This window comes from Saccostrea cucullata, unplaced genomic scaffold (genome assembly GCF_032062105.1).
Source record: "Saccostrea cucullata isolate Sc308-1 unplaced genomic scaffold, CSIRO_AGI_Scuc_v1 ctg1161, whole genome shotgun sequence".
Taxonomy (NCBI): domain Eukaryota; kingdom Metazoa; phylum Mollusca; class Bivalvia; order Ostreida; family Ostreidae; genus Saccostrea; species Saccostrea cuccullata.
In genome coordinates this window covers 41,941-61,271 of record NW_026923477.1, presented here as the reverse complement: position 1 = coordinate 61,271, position 19,331 = coordinate 41,941, and the positions used below count along the sequence as shown (strand labels likewise).

The following is a 19,331-nucleotide window of genomic DNA, read 5'->3' as shown; positions in this document are numbered from 1 at the left end:
CAGTTCATTCACTAAGAAGATGAATTATTACTCAGTAAAATGGGGAGGACATATTCATTTTAACATACTGATTTTTTTTCCTTTTAATTTTAGTCTGGAATAAACGCTGATCAGAAAATTTGTAATGGACACACCCAGAGTCATGTGAATAGCCCTCAGGTATGATCAACAAAAAACCCTATGTTTAGCTATTGTTGACGTTCTGTTACATCAGAAACTGATGAACAATTAAACAATACATTCTGAATATTTTTTTATTCCAAAATAGGTAAAACTTCCTAAAATGACAAGCTGGAATTCTCAGAAGTATATTTGCATGTCCTGTTTAATGTTGGGATGTGTTATTATATCCGTTGTCATCGCTAGCATTATCAGCACAAAGCTCCTGCTAGAAAATCTACCCTCTGCAGTTGAACAACAATTAAGAAAAGAAGATATTTTCCAACAAACCGGCATAACCCTTTCAAGCGGAGAACCGAAGAATGATATAGAGGGTATACAAAACCGATTGTTTTTATAAAACATAGCTTAATTCAAAAATTCATCAGAGGAATTTTTTTCGTTAGAAGAAAAAAATGTAAATCGATTCAAAGAGCCTACACTATATGTTAGGCCTATAAGTAAACTCTCTTTTCTTAGCTAAACTGGTATTTCTTAGCTAAACTGGTCTTTTTTTGTCTATATCTGTTTAGTCGTGAGAACAGACAAAGAAGACTTTTCAAATAAAACAAAGTATCAAGTCGAGCTGCTTCTACCAGCATTTTCAAACAAACCAGGTAAATATAATTTTTTAATAATCAAAATTATCTAATAAGAAATTAACGTCAGTTGTTATATTATTTTATAATCATTATTATATTATAACAATTTAAAGCAATATGAGCTGCATCTTTGATGTCAGAATTTTTTGTTGCAAAATTGTCAAAAATTCGATTTAATTGCTGAAAATTAAATCGCGTTATTAGAGAGGCCCATATTCGGGGTTATCGGGTCATTAGTGCTTCCCCGTTCTTTCAACTTTTGGTATTTTAGTCGAATCCTTAGGACTTCCTTTTCCGTTAGAGAATGAAGGGGAGCAGACATATCCTGCATCTCAAGATAAAAATTTGTTTATTTATTTTATATTATGTTCAAAAATTCATGTTATGCATGAAATTTAAGGAGAATGTTTCTAGCAATCTTTATTTTCGTGTGTATTTGCATCATTACGTCCATGACTTTTCGGATGTTTTTCGATTTTGAAAAACCACATGCTTAATATAAAACAGAAAAATCGTAACGCTTAGTCAATATTTGAGAAAATGATAATAATAATGATTTTAATTACAAAAATGGTCGAAGTCGTAACGCTGAGTCAATATTAAAAATAATAATAATAACTTTACTATTAGGCCTATTTCTATATTGTATTTCTTATTTCAAAGTCGGTAGTTTCAGAAAATGCCTAGAGTTAAACCCGCTGCCAAGCCGGCGAAGCGGAAATCAGCATCTACGAGCGGGCCTAAACCAAAAAATGGGATCAGTCGAATCTACAGAAGTTTCGTCAGAGGAAAACATACCCTCGGCGGGCCTGTACAGACGATTATTGTTACCATGGTTACTACAAGTGTGGTTACTTTTTCCACTAGTTCCAGCAATGAATCTGATTTCAATGTAAGACAGCCAATCATGTTGATACAACAGGTAATGAGATCGATGGTATATGCGATAATTTGGGGGAAAATGCTACAGAATAAATCAAACATAAAATGCAGAGGGAGAATTCATTGATTTAGGTCAGCTTCTGTCCAATCCGGTCCTGATGGTTGATAAGCAAACACTAACATTCTCCAATGGTCAAGTAGTAATTGAACCGAAATGGGTTACAGTTAAAATTACAAATGTACAGCAGTGGACTGATGCATCTTTTGTTTTCTCTTCAGTATATGCCACAGTACACCCAACAGAATTTCTTTTTTGTCTTGTATAAATAAATCCACACTGTTTGTGTAGGGGCTAGCAGGTAGGCTAACAGATATAAGGTGGCATTTTTATAATGGTCAATTTCAAATGAGAATTGCAAGAAATTCAAGTGTTTCATTAATATTTGATCAGGAGCTTTAGCTCCTGTACATGGTACCATCGTTTATTGGTCCGGTGCAAAACCTTCGGGGGGGGGGGGGGGGGGGGTAAATGCTATGACTATAACAAATATCGGGTTTGTGTGAAACAGCAGTGCCATTAATTATAACATAAATATTTGAACTGTAGCGGGCCTCATCCATTTAAAAAGGCCCGTCTGCTAAATATCAATATGCTTCTAGAGATTTTTCAGGTCAAAGGTACCCATTATAATACAGGAACCAGAGACTTTCATCAAGACCACCCAGGCCTTGAGCATGATACCCCAGTGCACCACAATCTACAGGATTTAGGTTATTCCCCATTTAATTTAGAAGTTTATGCAGCTTATTTACAAAACTCTGATTATTATAGGAAGAGTTCAGAAATTTTGCCAAAGGGGTTTTATGAAGGTTTCTAAATTAATGGTCAAAAGGGTAGTTACTAATTGTTTTGATTTAAAGTCAGCTAGGGATAATGAGCTTAGAATTCTGAAAAAAAGTTTTAAAAAATTATGCTGAAAGAGTTACTGGCCCATTCCATTCAAGACACTTTCCCAGTCTTAGGCTTTAATTCACCTGCAGGTTTAGAACCGAAAAAAGATGGAACATTTAAGTTGATTCATCATTTATCTAAACTGGAAAACTTGAGTGTTAATTCCTTTATTGATCCATCTTTCTCCTCAGTCAATTACTCCTCATTAGATGATGCAGTTAGGATACTAAGTTTGTTGGGTAAGGGGGCCTTGAATTGGGAAAAATGGACCTCAAGTCTGCATTTAGGTTTAATCCTGTTCACCCGGCAGATCTTTAAGCTTTTAGGATTTAAATAAATATTTTGTGGTGTCTTGTAGTCTTTGAGGAATTTTCATCATATTTGGAATGGATATTGAAGCAACAGTCTGGTCAGAAATTTGTTGTGTATTACTTACATTATTTTTGGTTTTCTGGTAGGGCAGGTAGGAATACATGTGATGAACATGTCATTTTTGGGGGGCTATGCGAGCAGTTAGGTGTCCCCTCAATAGCTGATGATAAAACAGTGTGGCCTTCCACTCCCCTGACCTTTTTGGGTTTTGAGTTAGATTTGTTTGAAATGATGTTAAGAATCCCAGTTGATAAGTAGAATAGTTTAAAGGATTTGATCAACAGTTTTATGTCAAGAAAGAAGGCTACCCTAAAGGAATTTAAGGCTCTTGCAGGTTTGTTGAATTTTTGTTTGCGTGCCATTCTGTTAGGCCGGGCATTCACTAGGCATAATTTATGACATCATGCAAGGGGTCTGTTAAAACCACATCACTTTATCAGGGTTTCTTTGGTGGTTAAGGAGGACTTGAAAGTGTGGCTTACTTTTTTAGATTTGTTCAATGGCTGCTGTTACTTTCCACAAATTGACTGAGTAGACAATGATCAACTCCAATTATTTACTGATAGATCAAGGATTTCAGAATTAAGTTGTGGCTTTTTCTTCAAGAATCATTGATTGTTTTTTAAGAGGCCAAGTGAATGGGTTGGTACTAAAGTAATCAGGGACATAACATTTTTTAGCTTGTTTCAGTTTAAACAATATACAGTTCAAGGCTTGTCTTATTATCTTGTGGGTCACATCCGATTTGGCATCCTGATGAAAAATAGATAATAGATAATCTGTCATATTCTACGGTAAGAACGTATCTGTCAGGTACAAGCTTTAAATGTAAACTTGATGGTACTTGAGACTTTGTTGTTATGAAAAAGATGGTGGTAGGCATGTCAAGACTGCAAAGTTCTGTAGATGCTAGATTGCCAATTATATCAAGAACTAGGTCGTTGGTGATCAAAAGCTTACAAGAGATAAATAAGAATACCAACCTCAAATTCATTGATGGCTAAAGACTCAATTGTTTGTATTATTTTTAAGCACCTCAAGCAGTATAGCTTGATAGGTTTTCTAATACCTTAATGCTAAATCTTATTTTAAATATGATCATTTTTGTTTACAAATATTTCAGAGGGTGTAAGAATATGTACATTTTTTTTGGGATTGTCAATATTATGGCATGATTTTGGGATTTCAACGAATGGTGCTGCCATGATTACTAAGAATAGAAATTTCTTTGAAATTCTTTCAAAATGCTACTCCTCCTACAGTTTTGGTCTTATTTCAAGATAACTTGGCACACAGGTGGACTATGCTAGGATACTTGATTCTGTGCGTTGGTTTTTATATTGATGAGTGGCAAGGATCATTTTTCTATTTATTGCTGTTTAAAAGTTTCAAGTATCAACTGCTACTTTTCTCTTCCTTTGTTTTAAGTATAAACCAGTAGAGCTACAGTCTAGACAGAGACTTCTGGTTTTGGTTATGCTAGAAAAAATAGGGGGTGGGGGTTCCCATTTTGGGTTATCCACATTGAAAGCTAATATCTGGTGGCAGGGAAAAGGTGGCATGGGATGGTGACATCTCCTCTCAAAAATCAAATTAATGTCAAGGTATGAAGATACTACAAAATTATAATCTGGTTCTACATTGCAATGGCAAAGACATTAGTCAAATTCCATTATGTGTTTTGCATTATAGCATAAATAATTCCTTTGATTCAATTTTAGCCCTGTTACCAAACAACAATTATTGAAAATTATTTGGTTTCAGATATTACCTAGATTGATTTGGCGTTATGCTAGGGACAACCATGCTCTTACTAAAGTCGGGTTTTGAGTTTATAGCTTTGTTGTTGGCCCATCAAGGGGGATATATTTGTTGCCCAGAGTTCACTTTGGTTGATCATACTCTACTTCAAGAGGATGGGTTGCACTTGTCAGAGCAAGGCAATGAGATATTTGTTGAAACTTTGAGGAAAGCATTGCATAATTTTAAAATGTCAAGGGTGGGCTTTAATGGCCATGGCACTCTATTACACTGACTAAATGACGTAAAGCGCACTAAAATAGACACACAATAGATGAAGCTGATGTGATTGTTTAATACACATTTGTCTTGGTATGTAATGTTAATTTATTTGCTTTGCCATTCTTTAAAAAGGAGGGGCGGGGGGGTGTAATCATAAGCGTTCAGCTACCGCCATTGTGGCGGTGGACACATAGTGTCCATTGGCGCAATCTTTAGCTGAACTTAAATAGGGTTATATTTAGTGAGCATCTGTTCCCAGGGCTCGCTACAACTGTACATAATTATTTTCAATATGTGTGAAATTTCAATTTGCTTATTTGTGTCAGACTGGATGAAACATTTGCAATGTATTATTTGCCAGTAGGTTGCTTAACTACGGCGCCGCTGGAGGGCCAGGTAAAAAAATATTTTTATTTGTTCGGACAAATTAGAAATTCGTTCGGACGAATTAGTTATTTGTTCGGACGAATTAGATATTCGTTCGGACAAATTAGAAATTCGTTCGGACAAATTAGAAATTCGTTCGGACGAATTAGTTATTTGTTCGGACGAATAAGATATTCGTTCGGACAAATTAGAAATTCGTTCGGACAAATTAGAAATTCGTTCGGACGAATTAGTTATTTGTTCGGACGAATTAGATATTCGTTCGGACAAATTAGTTATTTGTTCGGACGAATTAGATATTCGTTCGGACAAATTAGTTATTTGTTCGGACAAATTAGATATTCGTTCGGACGAATTAGTTATTTGTTCGGACGAATTAGATATTTGTTCGGACGAATTAGTTATTTGTTCGGACGAATTAGATATTCGTTCGGACAAATTAGAAAATCGTTCAGGCGAATTAGAAATTTGTTTGGACAAATAAGTTATTTGTTCGGGCAAATTAGATGTTTGCACAAATTATCCTGTAAAGAGAGATATACACTTTGTCTATTTAGGAGGATGCATCCTTTTTTAATACATAAATAGCTCTTTGGACCATGACATACACACGTAGCAACTAGACATGTGATATTAAAGTCGGGTATGTTGATTGTAAATATTCGGAAATAATGGATCTATACCGGTATATATTATAGGCCTAAAGTCTGCAATTCTGAAAGTATATTTTCTGAGAGCCCACTAGTAAATGCAAAGAGTCAGTTACTTCTTATCAAACATCTTTTCACTCCCATCCCTGACTAACACTGGGGTGCCAGTGGTCAGTTACCGCTTCTTTGAAAAGATGAGATCCACTCCTTAAGGTTTTACTCCTACTGCAGGCAATTGGTACGGGAAAAATTGGCATTGAAAAAGTAAGCCCCCCCCCCACCCCACGGAATAGGACTGTCAACTTTGGGCAACTTTTCCTGAGTCACCCCCTTTTTTTTTGCTTGTCAACTTTTCAGGTAGCTATTTTTTTCTCATTCCCCCCCCCCCCCACTTTCAAAAACGATGCTTGTATTATATTGAATAAACTTCGGACTCAAAATATCGAGCCTCTTATTCGAGGGTCTTAATTTTTTTAAGGTGGGGCTTACTAGCTAGGACATTTGTAGATTTGCTTCTATACCGCTGTTCCCACATTTAAGTATTTTGTGATAAAGGAAGAAAAAGAGGGAATATCGTAAGTCCATCTCCAACGGATTCTTTCTAAGATCGTTAAAAACTTTTATTAAGTATCTATATAAAATTTATTTTATATTTAAATATCAGAAAAGCGCATGAATTAAAACATGCAGGTATAATATTGACCAAATTATACACACGCCCCTTTCCGGGAAAAGGATAAAAAATAGATGAATACATGTACGTTCCTAGAAAGTGCAGTAAAATTTAAAAACACATCATAATTTAATGCAAGTTAAGGTTCTCAATGATTAAGACAATCGATCGTTTTTTAGCTCACCTGAGCCGAAGGCTCAAGTGAGCTTTTCTGATCAAAACTTTTCACATTTTCATCTTCTTCTCAAGAACCACTGGACCAATTTCAACCAAACTTGCTACAAAGTATCCTTGGGTAAAGGGGATTCAAGTTTGTTCAAATGAAGGGCCACGCCCTTTTCCAAGGGGAGATAATTATGAATTAGAGAAAAATTAATGGCATTTTTAAAAAATCTTCTTCTCAAGAACCACTGGGCCATGAGAGATGAAACTCATGTGGAATCATCCTCAGGTAGTGTAGATTCAAGTTTGTTCAAATTATGACCCCTGGGGGTAGGGTGGGGCCAAAATGGCTGATCATAGTTTTACATAGGAATATATAGGAAAAATCTTTAAAAATCTTATTCTCAAGAACCACTGGGCCAGGAAAAATGAAACTCATATGGAATCAACCTCAGGTAGTGTAGATTCAATTTTGTTATAATCATGACCCCTGGGGGTAGGGTGAGGCCAAAATGGCCGATCATAGTTTTACAAAGGAATATATAGGAAAAAATCTTTAAAAATCTTCTTCTCAAGAACCACTGGGCCAGGAAAGATGAAACTCATATGGAATCATCCTCAGGTAGTGTAGATTCAAGTTTGTTCAAATTATGACCCCTCGGGGTAGGGTGGGGCCAAAATGGCCGATCAAAGTTTTACATAGGAATATATAGGAAAAATCTTTTAAAATCTTCTTCTCAAGAACCACTGGGCCAGGAAAGATGAAACTCATATGAAATCATCCTCAGGAAGTGTAGATTCAAGTTTGTTCAAATTATGACCCCTGGGGGTAGGGTGGGGCCAAAATGGCCAATCAAAGTTCTACATAGGAATATATAGGAAAAAATCTTTAAAAATCGTCTTCTCAAGAACCACTGGGCCAGGAAAGATGAAACTCATATGGAATCATCCTCAGGTAGTGTAGATTCAAGTTTGTTCAAATTATGACCCCTCGGGGTAGGGTGGGGCCAAAATGGCCGATCAAAGTTTTACATAGGAATATATAGGAAAAATCTTTAAAAATCTTCTTCTCAAGAACCACTGGGCCAGGAAAGATGAAACTCATATGAAATCATCCTCAGGAAGTGTAGATTCAAGTTTGTTCAAATTATGACCCCTGGGGGTAGGGTGGGGCCAAAATGGCCAATCAAAGTTTTACATAGGAATATATAGGAAAAAATCTTTAAAAATCGTCTTCTCAAGAACCACTGGGCCAGGAAAGATGAAACTCATATGGAATCATCCTCAGGTAGTGTAGATTCAAGTTTGTTCAAATCATGACCCCTGGGGGTAGGGTGGGGCCAAAATGGCCGATCAAAGTTTTACATAGGAATATATAGGAAAAATCTTTAAAAATCTTCTTCTCAAGAACCACTGGGCCAGGAAAGATGAAACTCATATGAAATCATCCTCAGGAAGTGTAGATTCAAGTTTGTTCAAATTATGACCCCTGGGGGTAGGGTGGGGCCAAAATGGCCGATCATAGTTTTACATAGGAATATATAGGAAAAATCTTTTAAAATCTTCTTCTCAAGAACCACTGGGCCAGGAAAGATGAAATTCATATGAAATCATCCTCAGGAAGTGTAGATTCAAGTTTGTTCAAATCATGACCCCTGGGGGTAGGGTGGGGCAAAATGGCCGATCATAGTTTTACATAGGAATATATAGGAAAAATCTTTAAAAATCTTCTCAAGAACCACTGGACCAGGAAAGATGAAACTCATATGGAATCATCCTCAGGATGTGTAGATTCAATTTTGTTCAAATCATGACCCCTGGGGGCAGGGTGGGGCCAAAATGGTTGATCAAATTTTTACATAGGAATACCTAGGGAAAACTTATAAAAAAAATTTTTTCAAGTACTTTAAAGCCATGCTTAGTGATATTTATAGGGAATCATCCTCAGGTAGTGAAGATTCAAGTTTGTTCAATCATGACCCCCTAGGGGTTAAAATTCAAGCCCCCCCCCCTCAGTAAACTTTCAGTTCTTGTCTGATGTGTGCTTTTTCCTAGCCAATTGCTCAGGTGAGCGATGTGGCCCCTGGGCCTCTTGTTTAATAGAGGAGGGGGGGGGGGTTGTTACTTGAAAATATTTTGACATTCATTCATGATTTATTTTCCCCGTAAAAAGGGTTGCTTTCATAATTTCCCTTTCTATGTGAGTCATTGGCCTATCAAACCTTCGAACTGGTACTCAACTGTAAAAGCGTATAAACAAAATTAAGAAATGCTGAAAGTGAAATTAAATAGTTTGTTCGACTACATGAACCTCTCCAATAACGGGAGGGGGCTATAATATTATGCTCTGAAAATCAATGGACTAGGGAATATACCAGATTGATCGGTTGACCTCGTAATTCACCGGCTCGCGAGTCACATGAACAATCTGGGATCAATACGAACAGGTTCATTTTTGTGAAGTTTTCTAAATTCACAAACAGGAATATTTAATTAAAAACTCAGTGAGGACCTTTTAATCATTTTATACATCGCATATGTACCAGATTGATTGATTGAATGTTTTACGCCGAATCGGCAATATTTCAGCTACAAATCGGCGACATATGTATCAGAAATGTATTTCAAAAATCATTCACATGTCATGATTAATAACTGCACGGAGTGAATATGTACATAAAAATCATACGAAAAAGAAAACAACATTAAAACGACTTATCTTCAAAATATTAACTGATAATGTTGTTCATTAAAGTTATTTTGCAAAGAATCAAAATAAAATGAAACGTCTTGGTGCAAACCGCACATTATTCGCGATGTCCTGATAGTTGTTCACAATTTCTCTAATTTGTCCGAACAAATAACTAATTCGTCCGAACGAATTTCTAATTCGTCCGTACAAATAACTTATTTGTCCGAACGAATTTCTAATTTGTCCGAACAAATATCTAATTTGTCCGAACAAATAACTTATTTGTCCGAACAAATAACTTATTTGTCCGAACAAATTTCTAATTCGTCCGAACGAATTTCTAATTTGTCCGAACGAATATCTAATTCGTCCGAACAAATAACTAATTCGTCCGAACGAATTTCTAATTCGTCCGTACAAATAACTTATTTGTCCGAACGAATTTCTAATTTGTCCGAACAAATATCTAATTTGTCCGAACAAATAACTTATTTGTCCGAACAAATAACTTATTGTCCGAACAAATTTCTAATTCGTCCGAACGAATTTCTAATTTGTCCGAACGAATATCTAATTCGTCCGAACAAATAACTTATTTGTCCGAACAAATTTCTAATTCGTCCGAACGAATTTCTAATTTGTCCGAACGAATATCTAATTCGTCCGAACAAATAACTAATTCGTCCGAACGAATTTCTAATTTGTCCGAACAAATAAAAATATTTTTTTTATCTGGCCCTCCAGCGGCGCCGTACTTAACAGCTTCATTTGTATATTTGCCTATTTCATATTCATTTCTATATTTGCCTACTTCATGATGATTTTCATTTACATGTATTTGCCATTTGCCATTTGGGTTGTCAAAATCACCCAATGTATTTGCCCATTTCATGATGATTTTCATTTACATGTATTTGCCATTTGCCATTTGGGTTGCCAAAATCGCCCAATGTATTTGGGTCGGTAACCTTGGTTACGATTGTAACCAGTAACTAAATGTAATTTCCTGAAAATTGTAGTGCTGCCATGGCCATTATTCGCCATTAAACTTTAAGAAATTTATATATGTGTGGTTTTCTCTAATAATTCGATTTAATTGCTGAAAATTAAATCGCGTTATTAGAGAGGCCCATATTCGGGGTTATCGGGTCATTAGTGTTTCCCCGTTCTTTCAACTTTTGGTATTTTAGTCGAATCCTTAGGACTACCTTTTCCGTTAGAGAATGAAGGGGAGCAGACATATCCTGCATCTCAAGATAAAAATTTGTTTATTTATTTTATATTGTGTTCAAAAATTCCCACCCACCAACACCCTATATGTAATGTATGAAAATATAAAATAAATTGTCTGTTTAGGGTCAATTTTCTGCTGCCTGAATTTTTCTATTTTCAGCCTTGTACATCTCGTAGTTCAACACCTAACTTCGTCATGGCGCACTGCATGGCCGTAACCTCCGATGGCTGTTGATGTAACCATTACCTTACCAGCACCAATAAAGTTGCAATTCTCTAGATGCGTTCCAAAATCTGTTGTTGGACTTGAATAGTGATTTATATGTGAACCTTGTAATCCCGTAGTTCAACATCTAACTTCGTCATGGCGCACTGCATGGCTGTAACCTCCGATGGCTGTTGATGTAACCAACTATTACTGTACCTGCACCAATGAAGTTACAATTCTCTAGATGCCTTCCACAATCTGTCGGTGGACTTGAATAGTGATTTATATGTGTAGTGAGTATCTTGCCTCAGAGCTTACTGTTGTCTTACATGTGACTGATTTTCGTACGATTCCCGATTTGTATGTATAACGGATGGAATAAGACTATGCAATCTTTAGCTGAACTTAAATAGGGTTATATTTAGTGAGCATCTGTTCCCAGGGCTCGCTACAACTGTACATAATTATTTTCAATATGTGTGAAATTTCAATTTGCTTATTTGTGTCAGACTGGATGAAACATTTGCAATGTATTATTTGCCAGTAGGTTGCTTAACAGCTTCATTTGTATATTTGCCTATTTCATATTCATTTCTATATTTGCCTACTTCATGATGATTTTCATTTACATGTATTTGCCATTTGCCATTTGGGTTGTCAAAATCACCCAATGTATTTGCCCATTTCATGATGATTTTCATTTACATGTATTTGCCATTTGCCATTTGGGTTGCCAAAATCGCCCAATGTATTTGGGTCGGTAACCTTGGTTACGATTGTAACCAGTAACTAAATGTAATTTCCTGAAAATTGTAGTGCTGCCATGGCCATTATTCGCCATTAAACTTTAAGAAATTTATATATGTGTGGTTTTCTCTAATAACTATTTCAATGACAGAAAAAATAATGTTAAGAAGCTTTTTTGTTCATATTTGCGATGGAAAAACTATTTTAAGCTTCGATTGAATCAAAATTACATTATTGTCGTCATGTACAATTATATTTTTATATATATATATAAAACTGTATATTGGACTGTATATAAAAAGTCTTCTGCTTTCTTTTAGTCTAATTGATCATGAAGGTTTAAGCTACATACAAATTTATCATTATAACACTTTTTAACAGCAAAATAGAATTTTTACCAATGCAGCTCATATTGCTTTAATGTCAGTTATTATATAATTTTATAATAAAAATTATATGATAAGAATTTAATGTAAGTTGTTTTTCATTTTATAATCAAAATCATAAAATAACAATTTAATTTTAGTTGTTATTTCATTTTATAATCATAATTATATGATTATATACAATTTAATGTAAATTGTTATTTCATGTATTACTTATATATTGTGTAATATTTGTAGTTTTTAATGTGTGGATAGAAGGAACCAAGAGAACTTTTTATAGATTAATTCAAACAATGAGTAAGTGAATAATTATAAAGTCATAAACACCAAGGTCATCTCAATAAAAAGTATCCTTTTCCTTAAAACCTTTTTTACACACTAAATTAAAATTGATTACAATTAAGCAATAAATTAAAGCCTTGCCAATTCTAATACGAAGGTTACCATTCCTTTTCTTTTCTGCAGGATGTAAGACCAGTTGTGTGGATCAATTGGATGGAGACTACCAATCATGTTTTACGTGTGAAGGATATATTATATGTTCAAGAGGCTCTTTGATCCAACAACAATGTCCTAGTCCTCAATTGAATTGGGATGATTTCAAAAAAGGGTGTACTTTTAAATCAAGTACCTGTGATCCATCTCTTATGTCCCCCGCTTGAAAAGTGGGGGATATTAATTTGGGTTTGTCCGTCCGTCCGTCCGTCTTTCTGTCTGTCTGTAAGGCTTTCGTTTCCACACGATATCTCAAGAACCCTTTGAGCTTTTGCAATGAAATTTAGCATAGCAACTCCCTATGGACTAAGTTCGAACCTACACCCCCCCCCCCCCCCCCCGATGAAATAGATTTTCGTGTTTGGGAATAGACATTTCCCCTTTTTTCTTGTCAAATTTTTTTAAAGGTATTTCTTTTTACACTTAGCCCCCCCCTTTCAATTTGCTTCCGACGCCAATGAATAAACCAATTTTGCAGCTGATTTTCTATCCAATGTATACACCTGGTTACTCTCTATTTTATAAATAATTTAAAATTCAAAGAGCAAATGAATTTAATATCTTCATACTTGTATCAGTTTTTTTTAGTCAAAGGTCATTATGACTAAATATCATGTCACAGGTTTCGAAAAGTGGATAATTCTTAGGATTTTTTCTCCTTAGAACTGGAAAATTACAAATATGGACAAAACCCACTCAGTAAAGGCTTACAGATGAGAACAAATTTCAGAATATGTTAGATTGGCGCTAAGCGTGTAATATAAACTTTAGAAAAATATACCAAGCCAGGTGGATTTAATTAGGAAAAGCAAAATGGTAAAAATCAGTCTATGTAAATTGCTGATTTTTTGTAATTTTGTTTTTCTTTTTAAAGTAAATGTCAATTTCTAAAGCAGGGACGCAGCAACAGGGGGGGGGGGGGGCAGGAGGGGCCTGTCCCCCACTTTTTTCCCAACATTATCTTTAATATTGAAAATGTCCACTAAAAAGTTAGTTCCCCCCAACCCACTTTTAACCACAGTATGGTGATATGAAGGAAATTTAGTATTGTATGCAAAAAATTGGAAGTAAATGGAAGTTGGCCTTGGAAAAAGTTGACCACTATCCGTTCATTTGAATTCAATGGAAAAGAATTTTTGAGTGGCATAGACTTTGAACGGTCTGCGAAGAAACAGATTATAGTTTAAAATCTTGACAAAAGAGTTATCTTATTTTTATTTTAGGTCCGTGTTTGCTCCACTCCTTTTTTGAAATGTTTAATGGACGTAGGGACTTGAATACCACTCGTAATTATAGGATTAAACTTTTTTTCAGAATTTAATCGATGTATAAACTCTGGTTTTTTACTCACAAACCAAATTCAAGTGCGAAGCGAGGGGCTTCGCTTTCTATATATTATGGAAGAATAAGCATCCACAGCCGACAGGTCACATATCCACCTTATCATGCACGGGTAATAACGGGAATCATTGTGTAAATAATGACCTAACAATATGTATGAAAAATGGGTAACACAAGATAATGATGTTCTTGTATTGTAATTCTTTTATTCTTGATTTGATTATCGACAACTGATTATCAATGGTTATGGTGACAGTGGTCCTAAAATAAACAATACACAATTGAAAGTGATAGTCATAAAAAAAAATAAATGTAAACAAGTACAATATAATCTCCTGACATTTCAATATTAGGAAAAAGTAATGTCCATTTCATGAAGTAATATTTATGACAGTCAGACTTCTATTACACTTTATCATACAGCACATCATCTTAGCAAGAAATAAATATGCAGTATAAATAATTAGTAATAAAAAAATGTACACAGTTCACAAACCTAAGTAAGGAATGCAGTATGGCTTCCGGTCACTCTGACGTCATCACACAAGGACTGTTCACTATAAAGACAATCAGGTCTTACTACTACATCTACTTGACAAGGAACCACTATTATAATGAAAATGTTTTGCATTGAACAATCTTTTAAAATTATTTATAACATCAGGGCATCTATTAATTTAACCATAAACATACTTATAAACAAATGACTAGATGGTAACATCACGACATCATTTCTGACTAGTAATAAACAATTTTCAATCGGAAAATTACACGGCCTTCAACTCGACATTTAGATATATCGACAACGTTTTGTCAATTAATAATGGTAATTTCCATTCCTACGTCGATACGATATATCCTGGTGAGCTTGAGATAAAAGATACCACAGAGTCCGACACTTTGAACCGTTTCATACTTGGATATTTTACTTGAAAAGACTAATGGTAATCTAACAACCAAGCTATATGATAAACGTGATGACTTTAACTTTTCTCTCGTCAACTTCCCTTACTTATGCAGCAATATACCTTCATCACCTGCATACGGAGTATATATATCTCAGTAGAGCATGCTCTACGTATGAACAATTTCTAAAACGAGGTAAATTATTGACAAGCAAGTTGACGAAACAAGAATATCAGCAGTCTCGTTTAAAGTCATCATTTCGTAAGTTCTATGGTCGATACAATAAAATACAGTTTATCATTGAGTCAAATGCTGACTGACGTTTTTCATACCAATTGTTAGTCCATTATTTATACACTGAATTAACGAAAGATTTTTGCCGTTATTTCCTGATCATGACAAGGAGCACACGGTGGGTGTGACCGGTCGGCAGGGGATGCTCACTCCTCCATGGCACCTGATCCAAACTCTGATGTTTCGGGGGTCCGTGTTTGCTCGCTCTAATTTTGTATTGTTTCATGGACTTTGAGATTGAATACTGATCGTTACTTCCATATCCTTCAATATTTCACAAAATATAGAATAATCATTCACTTTCGACATAAGTACCTAATCAAATATGAATGCAAGACAAAAATATCATTACTCACATATATCAGACAAAAGGCGTTTAGTATAACACAACTGACACACGTCTTCACTGGTCAACATCTACTGTGAAAAAAATACCAAAAGATGGCCTACTGTACATTCGGTAAATTGACCAATCAATGGACAGATTCACAAGTTCCAAAAATAAATTATAAAAATTACTTACAGCCAAATCAACGTTATTTCAGTTATTCAAAAAGGATATAAACATAAAAATAATTTTCCTTCTCATAATTTGTAAACTTTATAATAAATTTCAATCTGAATCTCGAACCCGATGCAAAATATACTTCGCTCTCTTACAAATGAGTGCCTCGCAGTTATCTAACTTACTACCGCTCTCTTGCGGGGGAGTCGAGAAAGCCCTAGATTTTGGGAACACATGACATATTGTTTACAGTAATAACAAGTAGAACTTTTTTTAAAAGCTTACCGTCTATAGCAACAACCTTAAACAGTAAAATGATCTACATCTATCAGACAGTATTATTCTTCTGAATTTCTTGATTTCTTATTTCTACATTAGCTTTACAGGTTATTAGCCCAACCACGGTTGTCACTCGGTCATCTCCGTAAACTTTGACTGAACGAGATCTTTCGGCAAACCCCGGCCGATTCCGTTAATCGTTACTTTCGTTCTATTTTTAGAGGTAGCGTCATCATAACAGTGAGGATCACATTCTTCAAGCAAGAAATGGGAAAGAATAAATACAAATTGTAAAGCCAACAAGCAATATTAATCTAATTTCATTTGCAATGAAAAGAAAGAAACATTTTTTGTTATTGCCATAAAAAATATGTTATTTAGAATATTGATACCCGCACTTTCTAAAGAAAGTTCGGGTATATTGTCGTTACTCATGTCCGTCCGTCCGTCTGTCCGTCTGTCACACTTTTCTTCCCTGAACTCCTCCTATATTTTACACAGTAGCCTAATAATCTTTTGGGAGATGGTTGGTGGTGTCATGTAGATGTGCAATAAGGTTTTGAAATTTTGATAAAACAACATAAAAATGTGGAATCTCCAGTTCGAAATATGGCTCCCATGACGAAATTGTTTACCTCCTCAAATCAAAGAGTTCCTATAATCTGTTTTTACCCTATGTGATGTTCAATAGCCACAGTAGACTTGGTTCAGAATCACATAGGGTAAAAACAGACTATAGGAACTCTTTTATTTGAGGAGGTAAACAATTTCGTCATGGGAGCCATATTTCGAATTGGAGATTTCAGTGAATATTTTTATGTTGGGATTTACATGCCTAAACGGTAAGCTATGAAGAAATAATAGTGACAGAGAGTCAAATAAACAACTAAATGACTTAACTGAAGCGAACAGCAGTGTGGTCTAGGTGAATAATTCTTGCTACAGTCGGTCGAAGTTGGGGCCTTATTTCCAGACGCGAATTATTAATGGTCGTCCAGAGATTCTGCGACGGGGTCTGTTCAAATATCTAGCCCAGCAGAATCTCAACAGAGATTAAAATTTTTGGACTGAGATGTGAAACCCCCTCCCTACTCCCGAAAAAAAAATTCTGGATCCGCACCAGTATTGGCAGTAACTGAATGTCACATCGACAACGGGAGATAACTTCACAATATGAAATTTGTCTAGTGTGGCATGCGATGATCTTTGACCCTTTTTGAACTTTAACCTCATCGTTTGGGTTTATTTTATCCCCACTATACTTAAACTTGTACTTACCGACTGTCATAGGTCTTGTCAACTTCATGAAATATAATCCAATATAAACACAAAATGAATTAATCCAATGCACGCCAGACTGCAGCATGTGCTAATTCCATTCGGCAAACCTTCTTCGATTCCATCACCTTATCAGATGAAGTGGGAATCGACCGAGGTGTGTCGAATGGTGCTTAATCTAAAAATATGATAATGGGTGACGCAACCTGATGTGATGTAGAAATTTACATGTTAACATGTATAGTACAAGAACAAATTGATACATAACAAACTATGTTTTAACAAAACTTTTCAATCTATAGCCTATTCCAAAAAAGTATGTGCTGTGTGATTGTGGTGTCGGGGGGGGGGGGGTGGTTAGTAAATTTAAAAAGGTCCTATTATGAGCAAAACATTTATCAAAATCTAATTTACATCATTAATAAAATTCAAACTGATATATCATAAATTAAGCATGTAAAATAAATATAAGAGGTTCTGAGTCATAGGTCACAGGGTCTGAAAATTTCATACTCAATTTGACAAATACATGTAAATTATAGAATTATTTTGACTTTTTCCTTGGAAAGCCGCCCAATATGTAGGAGCGTGTTTTTAGAGGCAAACACCTTAGTGCGGGTATTACTGTCTCATGACAGCATCTAGTTAAAATTACTTATGATTTTGTTGTTCGTTTTGTCATTGTTTAAAGATTGGAAATATTGTAAAATTGCTTAGTCGTACGAAAATTAGACCATCAGAAAGTTATCTCCCTTGCCTTGAACAGTATTTCAACCAATGAGATACATGTGTAATTGAAAATTTTCTCATCATGCAATTTCTACCAATCACAAAAGAGAGGAAGTGCATAGTCCGAAGACTGTAAAAAACTTCAACTACATATATAATACCGTCTTCCAAGGAAGACGGTCACAATCAATTTACATGCCTAAACGGTAAGCTATGAAGAAATAATAGTGACAGAGAGTCAAATAAACAACTAAATGACTTAATTGAAGCGAACAGCAGTGGGGTCTAGGTGAATAATTCTTGCTATAGTCGGCCGAAGTTGGGGCCTAATTTCCAGACGCGATTTATTATTTAATGGTCATCCAGAGATTCTGCGACGGGGTCTGTTCAAATATCTAGCCCAGCAGAATCTCAACAGAGATTAGAATTTTTTGACTGAGATGTGAACCCCCCTCCCTACTCCCGAAAAAAAAAAATTCTGGATCCGCACCAGTATTGGCAGTAACTGAATGTCACATCGACAACGGGAGATAACTTCACAATATGAAATTCGTCTAGTGTGGCATGCGATGATCTTTGACCCTTTTTGAACTTTAACTTCATCGTTTGGGTTTATTTTACCCCCACTATACCTAAACTTGTACTTACCGACTGTCATAGGTCTTGTCAACTTCATGAAATATAATCCAATATAAACACAAAATGAATTAATCCAATGCACGCCAGACTGCAGCATGTGCTAATTCCATTCGGCAAACCTTCTTCGATTCCGTCACTTTATCAGATGAAGTGGGAATCGTCCAAGGTGTGTCGAATGGTGCTTAATCTAAAAATATGATAATGGGTGACGCAACCTGATGTGATGTAGAAATTTACATGTTAACATGTATAGTACAAGAACAAATTAATACATAACAAACTATGTTTTAACAAAACTTTTCAATCTATAGCCTATTCCAAAAAAGTATGTGCTGTGTGATTGTGGTGTCGGGGGGGGGGGGGGGTTAGTAAATTTAAAAAGGTCCTATTATGAGCAAAACATTTATCAAAATCTAATTTACATCATTAATAAAATTCAAACTGATATATCATAAATTAAGCATGTAAAATAAATATAAGAGGTTCTGAGTCATAGGTCACAGGGTCTAAAAATTTCATGCTCAATTTGACAAATACATGTAAATTATAGAATTATTTTGACTTTTTCTTTGGAAAGCCGCCCAATATGTAGGAGCGTGTTTTTAGAGGCAAACACCTTAGTGCGGGTATTACTGTCTCATGACAGCATCTAGTTAAAATTACTTATGATTTTGTTGTTCGTTTTGTCATTGTTTAAAGATTGGAAATATTGAAAAATTGCTTAGTCGTACGAAAATT

At 35.2% G+C, this 19,331-nt stretch overlaps 1 protein-coding gene and 1 long non-coding RNA gene across 2 annotated transcripts in view; both read left to right on the top strand.

The window, feature by feature from the left end:
- Nucleotides 1-19,331, top strand: part of LOC134264098 (uncharacterized) — a 66,758-nt gene that overhangs the window by 28,825 nt on the left and 18,602 nt on the right. The window lies entirely within an intron of this gene.
- LOC134264095 (uncharacterized) lies at nucleotides 698-12,696 on the top strand. The gene is made up of 3 exons (XR_009991446.1): nucleotides 698-776; nucleotides 12,365-12,424; nucleotides 12,593-12,696. It is a non-coding gene; the product is annotated as an uncharacterized LOC134264095 (long non-coding RNA).